The following is an 11465-nucleotide window of genomic DNA, read 5'->3' on the forward strand; positions in this document are numbered from 1 at the left end:
GACCTGGGTGTTATATTAGACAGCAACTTGTCTTTTGAAAATCATATCGCCCATACTACAAAATCAGCCTTCTTCCACCTTAGAAATATTGCCAAGCTGAGAAACATCCTATCTGTGTCTGATGCTGAGAAGTTAGTTCATGCATTCATGACCTCTAGACTGGACTATTGTAATGCGTTACTAGGTGGTTGTCCTAAATAGGCTACAGTTAGTCCAAAATGCAGCTGCCAGAGTTCTCACCAGGACGAGAAAATATGACCATATAACCCCAATTTTATCATCTCTACACTACCTGTTAAGTTTAGAATTGATTACAAACTGCTGCTATTCACGTATAAGGCTCTTAAAGGTTTAGCTCCCATGTATCTACTGTAACTAGTCTTCTAACATGTTACAATCCTGAGATCACAAAACTCAGAACTGGAACTGGTAGTTCCAAGAATATCAAAGTCTACTAAAGGCGGTAGAGCGTTTTCATATTTAGCTCCCAAACTTTGGAATAGTCTTCCTGATAGTGTTCGGGGCTCAGACACACTTTCCCAGTTTAAGTGTAGATTAAACACTTTCCCAGTTTAAATGTAGATTAAAAACTCATCTCTTTAGTCAGGCGTACACATAATACATCCCATAATACTGCGCACTATTATATCAGACTTTCAAATATTATGAACAGCAGATATGTTAATCCCTCTCCACTTCTGCTCTCTTTCTACCCATCCCGAGGCATCCAGAAATTGTACCAGCTTTCTTTTGTGCGATGAAGATTTTGGACCTCTACTGAGATGAGGCCGACTCAGTGAATCCTGAGGCATCTAGAGATCTATCAGCTACAGTTAGACTCTGCTATACTAAAAAGATGTGAACTCCATGTGATCTTTTGCATCTATACAACATGTGTTTGACTGTATTTTTATAATCACACCCACCAGTGTCACCCATATGAGGATGGGTTCCCCTTTGAGTCTAGTTCCTCTCAAGGTGTCTTCCTTACCATCTAAGGGAGTTTTCCCTTGCCACTGCTGCCAAAGTCACCTCAGACTTGCTCATTGGGGATATATACATACACATTGTGAACAAAATCTACTTAATATTAATCTTGAATTTTGCATTCTATTAATGTTTATATTATTCTTTATATTAACCTTTTGTACATGTTTATTTTCTGTAAAGCTGCTTTGAGACAATGTCAATTGTAAAAAGCACTATACAAATAAACTTGAATTGGATTGAATTGAATTGAATTTGTTATGTGGCCTGTTGAAAGAAGAAGATTTCTTCAGATAGTATGTAGACAATTGTATAATTTTTGATGGGACAAGAAAATAATTGATTATAATACCGTTACTACAGTAACGGTATTATAATCAATTATTTTCTTGTCCATTTTTAAAACTCTCCTTCAGTTGTGTTTTTCATTTCCCTTGTTCATTATGCTCACCTGTTTCATGTTGTGTGATTAACTACCTGATTTAAGCCTCTTTGTTTCATTAGTTCAGTCTAGCTCCTAAAGACTTCACTATGTTTGTCATGGTTATCCTCGAGCCAGTTTTTGTCAATTCCTGACTCTTGTATTTGTTTTGTTTTGCTTTGTTGGTTCAGTTTCTGGGGCCCGCTTCAATAAGGAGGTTCAAGGAGTTTTTGGTTACAGAACAGCTGAAATGAGTTTAATCAACTCTATATTGACTGACTCTGAGTTAAGCACGTGCAACACAACTATAAAAAGCCATTATCAATGGAGCGCAGATATAACATCACCATGGCAACAGCGTCAGACAAAAAGAGGGCTGCATATTTCATACCAGCAGCACTGGAAGTGCATATGCAAGTATGGAGAATATGAACACGTATTTAAAAAAACAACAACACTAATGCAGCGGTGAAGGACAGACAGTTAGCTTGGGAGAAAATAGCTGCTCGAGTCAATGCATAAGTATACATTTTAATTAATTTTATACACTGTTGGGTGTAACTAAATACTATAAAACAATTTGGTATAAAGCAATAGTGGATTTAACATTAAATTTTAAAAGGTATATCTTTAATGTAACCTTCTCCCTCTAATTACACACTTCAAGGATAATTCATACAATTGTATATTGTTTATTTGAAAGCATTAGAAGTGCAGTTTCTTGTCTCTCCTTATTGTTCAAGTGGTTGATTTGAGATTTAGAAAGTAATTAATAAGTAAGTAGACCAATACTTTCTAGAGATAGTATTTATTACATTAATCTAATTAGACTTGTTGAAGATGTAATTTGTAGTTAGTAATTAAGAACTATTTAAGTAAATTCCCAGCTGTTATAATATCAGAGGTGAAACTGGAAGAACGGTATTTTATTAAACCTATTAATTTAATTTCCATGTATAGGGGCAACCTTGCAGGCATTAAAAGAACGTGGCAGCAGCTTAAAATGAAATATAAAAACATAATTCAATTAGGTAAGCCTTCAGCATATTATAGGTGTAAAGTACATGGCTTTACGAACATTTGACATATTAAATAACTAAATAGCATTCAGTGTCTAGCAGTGCAGCAGTTCTACAGGTCTAAATGTTCCTTCTCATTTGACTACTCAGCCAACAGAAAGAAGGCAAAGGCTTGCAAAATGCGGAGAGGTCCTGCACCACCACCTCTGACTAATGCAGAGGAGATGGCCCTGAGCCTGAATGCTGGAAGGCCAATGGCTGAGGGAATTCCTGGAGGGACTTCATCAGAGCCAGTCACTCCAGAAGATTTAAGTACCTTCATAAAATGTAAGAAGTCTACCTATAAAAAATAACACGTACTGTATAGACTTTGTGATATTTCCATTTATATTACTTTGGGTTGGGTTTTTTGTTGGTCCCGACAGATTCGCATGGTAATATCTGTCTCTTGGAGCCTCCTGTCCCAACATAACCCCTGGCAGTTAGCCTACTCCATACACAATAAATTGACAAATAGTATTATAAAGTGTACTTTATGGAATGCTCATCTTTACAGGATGATGGGGATGAGGAAACTGTTTCTGCTGCCACAGAGAGGCTTACAGAGGTAATGTTAATTGTGTCTACATGTCAAACAATCTACACACTCTCATTTTTTCACATTTTTATGTGGAGTAGACTATAGAATCTAAGTTTATATCTATAAATGGTCATGGGTGAAGTATTGAAACTATATTAAAATTTAACCTTTTTTTTATTATTTTTTTGTGGTAGGAAATAAAAAAAACCACCATATAAATTGCTGTGACTTTGTGTTTATTCATTTTCTTTTTGTGGATATCATTATTTAATCTGAGAAGACATTGTGGCATATATCCCGGACTACCTTTCCTTTCTAGAAAGGGTGTTGTTCCCCTCTAATTATGGCAATATTATGGAGAACAACACATGCCACAATAATGTCACAGGCCCTTTCAGGGGTTACCCTGAGGTGACGTAGGCAATGAAAACGTGCTTTCAACAGGCTTATGGTCATCTCCGCCCGGGCTCTCGTCCTGCAGTGTGCCAACATTGACGCGCTGCTGGGGGACTGGTTCTGGTTAAGGGGTAATAAGATTTGGCATGGGTAACCCCTATCTCCCAGCCGAAAGCCATCAATCTCTTCTGTAAGAAAGTTCACATTGCTTAGAGCTGCATAGAATTTCCCCTGTAAGTATGTGCATACATTGAAATGTGTATAGGACATACATTTACTCATCTCTTTCCAGTTTAATGTTCAGGGTTGACTCCCGATACATTCTTGAGTCATGAACAGAGCTGGGCCACTTGGCCTAGACATTTGTGATTATATGTGCAGCATCACATATGATCTGGACAGTGCAAAGAATGAGACATGTACAGTATTGTGATGTAGTCTTTTTTGACCATTTTAAACAGTGGGCAGTCAGTGTACCTGGGGCCTTTTTCAGAAAGCAGGTTAAGTGAAAACTCTGAGTATGTTAACCCTGAAATGAGGGGAACTCTGGGTTTTCCGTTTCAGAAAGGGAGTTATGTTAATCCTGAGAAAGCAGTTAAGGTTAAGTTAAGCCCATTTCTGAAAGAGAGGTAACTTATACTCAGAGTCAGTTACCATAGTAACTTATTCTGTGAACCTAACCTGGTCTGGAGCAGGTTTTCTTCAGTAAAACCAGAGTCTCCTCCCCTTTTTAAAGAGAAAGCGATGTTTAAACACCTCATTCATTGCACACATTTCAGTTATTCAGAGAGCAACAACGGGAATGTGGTAGCTCAGTGGTTAAGGTGTTGGATTACTGATCAGAAGGTCATGGGTTCAAATCCCAGGTCCACCAAGCTTTTGTGGACACAATTGCTCAGTTGTATAAATTAAAACAAAATATAAGTCACTCTGGCTAAGGGGGTCTGCTAAATGCCGTAAATGTAAAATGAATGAAATGGCGTGTCCTTTTATGGACATCCTGTTGATGAGTCTGTATTAATTTGTTTGAGCCCAGAGTGCATTTTTGTCACTCACTCACTCACACTCTCACTCATTTTCTACCGCTTATCCGAACTACCTCGGGTCACGGGGAGCCTGTTCCTATCTCAGGCGTCATCGGGCATCAAGGCAGGATACACCCTGGACGGAGTGCCAACCCATCACAGGGCACACACACACACTCATTCACTCACACAATCACACACTACGGACAATTTTTCCAGAGATGCCAATCAACCTACCATGCATGTCTTTGGACCGGGGGAGGAAACCGGAGTACCCGGAGGAAACCCCGAGGCACGGGGAGAACATGCAAACTCCCATTTTTGTCACATCCCTATGAATTTTTATTTGAGCGATACCGTTTTTCTTTACAGTCAATAAGATCCATAATCTCATCCATCCTTACATCCTTACATTGCAGTCGTGCTCTTACATCCGAGCAGATGCTTTGCATTGCCTTACGTTTCTTTGTGAATTGTAGTTTTGTGTATAACATCGGGGATGCAGAACATATTAGTAAGGCTACTGTTTGCAGAGCGGTCAGGAAAGTGCGCCTCGCTCTTAAGCGCTTTCTGACAATTTTTGTGTTGTTTCCTGATAAAATAAAATCCTGTTCTTCCGGTTTCACGTCTGATATTATAACAGTTGGGAATTTACTCTAAAATAGTTCTTAATTACTAACTACAAATTATATCTTCAACAAGTCTAATTAGATTAATGTAATAATTACTATCTCTAGAAATTATTGGTCTACTTATTAATTTGGTCTACTTACTTATTAATTACTTTCTAAATCCCATATCAAGAAATAAACAATATACATTTTTAAAATTCATATTCTCCATATGCTTGCATAAGCACTTCCGGTTCTGCTGGCGAGAAATATGCAGACTTTTCTTTTGACTGACGCTGTTGCCATGGTGACTCGTTATATCTGCGCTCCATTGATAATGGCTTTTTAAAGTTGTAGTGCACGTGCTTAACTCAGAGTCAGTCAATTTAGAGTTGATAAAACTATCTCTTTTCAGCTGTTCTGTAACCGAAAACTCAGAGTTTCCCAACTCAGGGTTTGTCAACTCAGAGTTCAAGTTTAAACTCAGAGTTGGTTAAACCTCCTTTCTGAAACAGGCCCCAGGTGTGTAGAGACGGGGAGGAGTAAACAAGGGCAGGGCAGACACGTGATACAGAACATAAACAGAAGCACATGGCCAAATGTCCGGGCTGAACCGTAACAGTAATAACGCTGTAGCATGCAACCCGAACAAGGATGAGACTTTTACTGATGGTTTTATGATGTTTAATCCTTTATGAACATTAATCCATTCACCATCACCAACGTAAGAGCTGAGATGTAAAAAAAAAAAAAAAAAATGCAACTGATCAGTTAACATTGTTCACAATCTGCTGTCTTACATTTGTGCAAAACGAACACATTATAGACAAAATGCTCATATCTCAACTTATTTAACATCTTTTGCATCTTCTGAGGGGCTGCAAGTATGAATTAGACATTAAACACGGCTCCGGGTCGAAGTTATTTTGGATACCAAGCTATACTATAAACTGCATTAGCCAGGGCACGCGCGCATCTTAAACAAACAAAAAAAAGGGCGTAGTTTAAGCCCGGAAGTCAACGATTGCAATACAAAAATCTCAAAATAAAAGACAATCGCCTTTCCTGTAACAAAATATACTTATGGTTATTTACAAATGCCACAGGACTAATAAACTTTTTTACAATGAACTGTTCAGTGCTTTCAACTTTTAACAAACTTTCACAAAGAATCTGAATCTTTTAATCTGCAATATTTCATTAATAAACTGAAATAAAACAATATGAGCTCTAACTGATCTGATTCACTCTTACAGAGCACTGAAGTGGGAGGATCTTTAGAGGAGATTCTTTAGATGCAAAACATAGATTTGGCAGTAATTTATCAGTAAATGTGTGTGTGAAAGTGTGTATGTGTGTGTTAGTGAGAGGGTCGGAGAATGACAGCTTTCCTCTGTCCCAGTCCAGTTTCACTCTGATCCTCTGTAGTTTCTGTTCTACTGAGAGGGGAGTCAATGTCTGTGGTGTAGAACATGCTTTATATTTACCTTCATAATACACTACATCCCAGATTCCACTTCTGGAGAATATATTCCCCTTCCTCTGAGCAGATTCTGTCATCACACCCACATACCACCATGTACAGTCTCCAACATCAACATCCCAGCAGTGTGTCCCTGAGTTAAAGCCCTCAGAACCCAGGATACAGCCACATTTATCAAATCTCTCTGGATTATCAGGAAGTTTCTGTCTCTCATCACTGAATCTCACACTGGTCAGATCATCAGATACAATGAGTTTAGGATGAACAGTGTTGGCGTCCAGAGTTACAGGTGCTGAAAACACACACACACACACACACACACACACACACACAAACACACACCAACACACACACACACAGACACGGGCTAGGATAACATTACATTAACATTGAACTAGCTAACATTACAAAATTCATTAATAAACAAAAATAACTGCAATTTTCAGAGCAATAATAACTGCAATAATTTGCTTAAATTAGAAATGTAACCAATTGTTATAATAATTCAATTTCTATAATAACTATAAAACGTCTGTAAGCTGCTACAACTCTCCATGTTTTCACTCAGTTTCTCTGCTTACACTTCAAACACTGATCAGTCTGACACCTAATAGAAGCCTTTCAGAATAACAGTTCCCTTATGTTACATGAGTACAACATGAACATAATAATAATAATAATAATAATAATAATAATAATAATAATAATAATAATAATATTTTTTTTTATTATCAGGCTTGTTTTACTAAGCAAACTCAACAGAACAATATTCATATTTAATTTGTGCACACACTTCTTATCAGAAAGAAAGAAAGAAAGAAAGAAAGAAAGAAAGAAAGAAAGACTCTTACTGTATTAGACAGTGTCCTGCATCTTCTCCCAGACTCTGAACTTCAGGTTGGCCAGATGTTTTGCCACATGGATCAGTGCTCCTGAAAGCTCCTCTGGATGCTGCAGTGTGCACTGGGCTCTGCAAAAACATTCAGGAGTCAGTGTTGCTGTGGCTTTGGATTCAGAAACACAGAGAAGCAGAGAGACAGGAACCAGATCACTCACCTTTTCACTGTGGCCTTGTAGTTCTGGAAAACAACAAAGCACATATTAGTGGATATGATTTACATTTTTACACCACTGAAATGTGACGTTTCTAATGAGGGAAAGAAGTTTTACTTTATAATACTTTATTTGACTAAATAATCCTCACTTGTAAGAACAAAACGTCTTCAGCTCTCATCTCCTCTTCTATGGCTCTGATTGTGTCTGAAAGAGATGATATGTCTCTGCTCAGCTTCTCAATCTTCTCCTTCATCATCTGACTCTTCTGCTCCTCTTCCTCTCTCAGTGCAGCGATCCTGACTGCCTCTTCATCTCGTAGAAACTGGTGAAGTTTCTCAAACTGTTCCTTAATCTGATGCTCTGTGTGTTTGGCCTGAATCTGCACTGAAGAGGAAATTAAATGAAATATAACTTATTTTACAATTTTAGAGAATTGAATTCTATCAAAACCATGTTATTGATTGTAACCTTTATATGTTCTGCAGTCTGACTCCAGTTCAGTTTACAGTCTGTAAAGATCTTTAGTTTCTCCTGTAGGGGCTTCAGTGCAGTTTTGAGCTCCTCCTGAAATAAATTAACACACTGTATGGAGACTCTGTGTTTCAGCTCTTATTGTACACATTGTTAACTCAGATCACTGTTTATTAAGGGTATTAAACTGTAGAATTTTAAACGTGTTGTTAATGACTTTTTTACTTGATTTTTTTTTAATGACAGATTTGTTATATTTTCTTTCAATATATATTTTTAAGCATTCAGATAAACTTTTAAAATCCACCAAGACCAAAAAATTATGAAAAGCTAAATTGACAAATGCATTTGCAATTTTTATTACACGATGTTTCTGAAGTGACACATGACTTCAGATGAACATTTTCTTTACCTTACAGTCTGTTGCTGCCTCATCAATGGGGCAGAATTTGTGGCTGGTGTGTTTTCTTGAAGTTTGACACACGACACACACTGGTTGGTGATCGTCCAGACAGAAGAGTTTGAGTTTCTCACTGTGCAGACTGCAGACTGCTTCAGAACCTGATGAAGATCTCTGACTTCTCTCCTGTAAAAAAGTCTCACACAGGTTCTTTAAAGCCAGATTTAAGGGAGGATTTTCTAGAGATGACTTCCTCCTACAAACAGGACATTCTCTGGATCCTTTGGTCTCCCAGAACTGCTGCAAACACACTTTACACACACTGTGACTGCAGTGCAGAACAACAGGATCCTTGAAGATTTCACAGCACACAGGACAGGAGAAATCCTCCTCTGAAAACTTAGAAGCCATTTTATTTTACTGCTGTTGTTGTTCTCTCCAGTCCGAATGCTCAGAGTTTCACTTTCAGTTTGGTAAAAGTAACAACACTCTAATTTCAGGTTTCAATCCAGTTAAACAGATGACTTTGTAGGTCTAGTTAATAATCACTTTCTTTCACAGTGCTGAAAATGAGACTCAGTTCTCAATGAACTGAAAACAAACCTAAACTCACCAGAGCAGAAGACTGCAGGCTGTTTATGAAGGACTGCAGGCTGTTTATGACGCCACACTTCCTTAATAGGAGGAGTTTTACAGAGACGTATTATGATCTGTTACAGTCATCATTTACATTGGAACACATACACAACACTGACTTAAAGGAGAAATAGTACATATTTTATTACTTATTTGTACAAATAACCTGGAAGGTATCTACAACTTACTTAAAAAAAAAAAAAAACAGATTCAAGTTTGGCTTTAGCACAAACATACAAACTCTGTGAGAAATTCCTTTTAGAAAACTGAGTTCTGGTTTTCTTTGTGCTTGGATGCTCCTCCTGTCACTCATTTTAATCTAGGTTATTGTGGTGGAGCTTCATTAGCATCGGTGGATCCATTCAAATATTCTATTATAAATAGTATAAAATACTGTTTAGTTGAGGTAGTAAACTGATGAGTTATTGCACTTAACATATTGCACATGTGAACAGTAAAGTTTATGTAATGGGTCAAAAAAAAATGTAATTTATAAGTTTGATTCCCCCCCTATTAATACATAAATATATTTCCTCATGTTTATTTTTTTTTATTACATTTACAAAATTAGAGCTTTTCTGTAAAACATCTGTCATTACGCCGCCACACCACTAGATGGTACATTGTGTGCACATGAAACACGCGAGAGAGATACTTCCCCCTGTTCGGCGCGCTCAGTAATAAACTGATTGCCGCTTGGAAACATCTAACTTTTGTTCTCTCGTGTTTCTCTCAGTTTATTCTCTGATCCACGGTGCACACTGTCTGTGTATCATTTGCTGCCGGCACAGATATCCCCTAGGTCTGAGGCCGGTAACATTTACAGTAAAGTAACAATAAAAGTTAAGTTGAACTAATATTGAGGTTTTGCACATTCTGTCTCTTCTGTACAGATTTGTGGTTGGAATGAATAAATATTGAGGTTGGGCTTCTGGTGTAGAAACTGTTCCTGTGATGTACTGAAATGATTGTATTGAAAGAATAGAGGGAGTAATTTTTATGTAGAATTTCATATGAAATCTAAGGAAATTTTTAATTGAAATTTCTTGAAGATTTTAAATACAAGTAGTTATTTATTCCATCTGTTTTTTCATGTGTAAAATAGTAAAATGCTGAAAACTGATTCAATAATTTAAATAAATCTTCACTGAATGTGATTCCCAATAATATTTAAAAAAAAAAATACACAAAATCCAAATTCAATATTTATATTAATTTGTAAAATGATGGGAGCTAGAAGAGATAGAAGTTACATTTCTAAACATTCAGATTTTACCTTTAAAAAACTATTAAGAGTACTTTCATTCTAATTGATGAACACAAACCTAAATCAAATCATCAAAACCCAACAGAATCTATTAATAGACTCAGACATCAGTGTGGTCCCATGGATTTTTTAATAAAGACTGGCAGGCATTTAAAACAACATTAATGTATGTTTCTGTTCTCGTGTTTTAACAGAAGTATACAGTGGCGCATAAGATCAGATTAAGATCAGTCAGTGAAGACTACTCATTTAAAATTTAGACTCAGAATTGAAAACATTTCTGCTACCTAACTGCCACTTTAAACTGAGCTTGGGAAGATACAGTAGGTACATTTTCAGATAAACATTTACAGTAAGAACTACTAAAGCAGAACAAGGCACAAGTGCTTACAGAGTATAGTATATTGTTACCACTAAACAACTTAAGTCATTAACATTTCAATGTTTATAAAGTTTAAACTTGGAAACCATTTGCAGTCCACCTTTACAAAGTCTCTCGCCACTCATGATCAGAAAGGTCAGAGATTAGGGTGAAGACTCTTGGGTTCATTTGCAGTCGCTTTTGTTCTTCTTTTCCACAACTTTTGTGCCCTTTTCGTGATTGATGTTGAACCTTGAAAAGAAAGAAAAAACATTAGGTGTCTTTACATACCTTTGCAGGAATTCAAGCACTGATGCCAGTTCATTAGGGTAGTGAATGTTGAAACAGTAGTAACTGCCAAACATTAGGCAAAAAGCAGCGATGAAAGTAGTGATCGTCATCGTTCACAATCTTGCGGTCCACACTGAGCATGAATCAATTTACCATAATAGATTTCTACACATTCTACAACACAAATTACTAACTCCATTTAATACAATAAACTAGTTAAAAGGTTTAGATACCCCAAATGCTTAATACTGTCTAATGTTACATAAAAGATGAACATTCTGTTTTGTTGTTCATTAGTCTCATTTAATTTGAGACATTAAACAAAATCCACTAGGTCCTGAACATGCTTTGAATTTCCAGCATCCAAATATCTGACCATGACCCTCATCTTTTAACACTAATGACAATTATAAGACTCATACACAACTATTACCTGAGTCTCTCAAAATGTCCACATTATT

General features: G+C 36.8%; 1 pseudogene; it reads right to left on the reverse strand.

The window, feature by feature from the left end:
* Positions 1-3192: 3192 nt before the first annotated feature.
* On the reverse strand, positions 3193-9116 carry LOC132849902 (E3 ubiquitin-protein ligase TRIM35-like; annotated as a pseudogene).
* Between the last annotated feature and the right edge of the window lie 2349 nt (positions 9117-11465).

Source organism: Tachysurus vachellii, chromosome 8 (genome assembly GCF_030014155.1).
Source record: "Tachysurus vachellii isolate PV-2020 chromosome 8, HZAU_Pvac_v1, whole genome shotgun sequence".
Classification (NCBI taxonomy): Eukaryota; Metazoa; Chordata; class Actinopteri; order Siluriformes; family Bagridae; genus Tachysurus; species Tachysurus vachellii.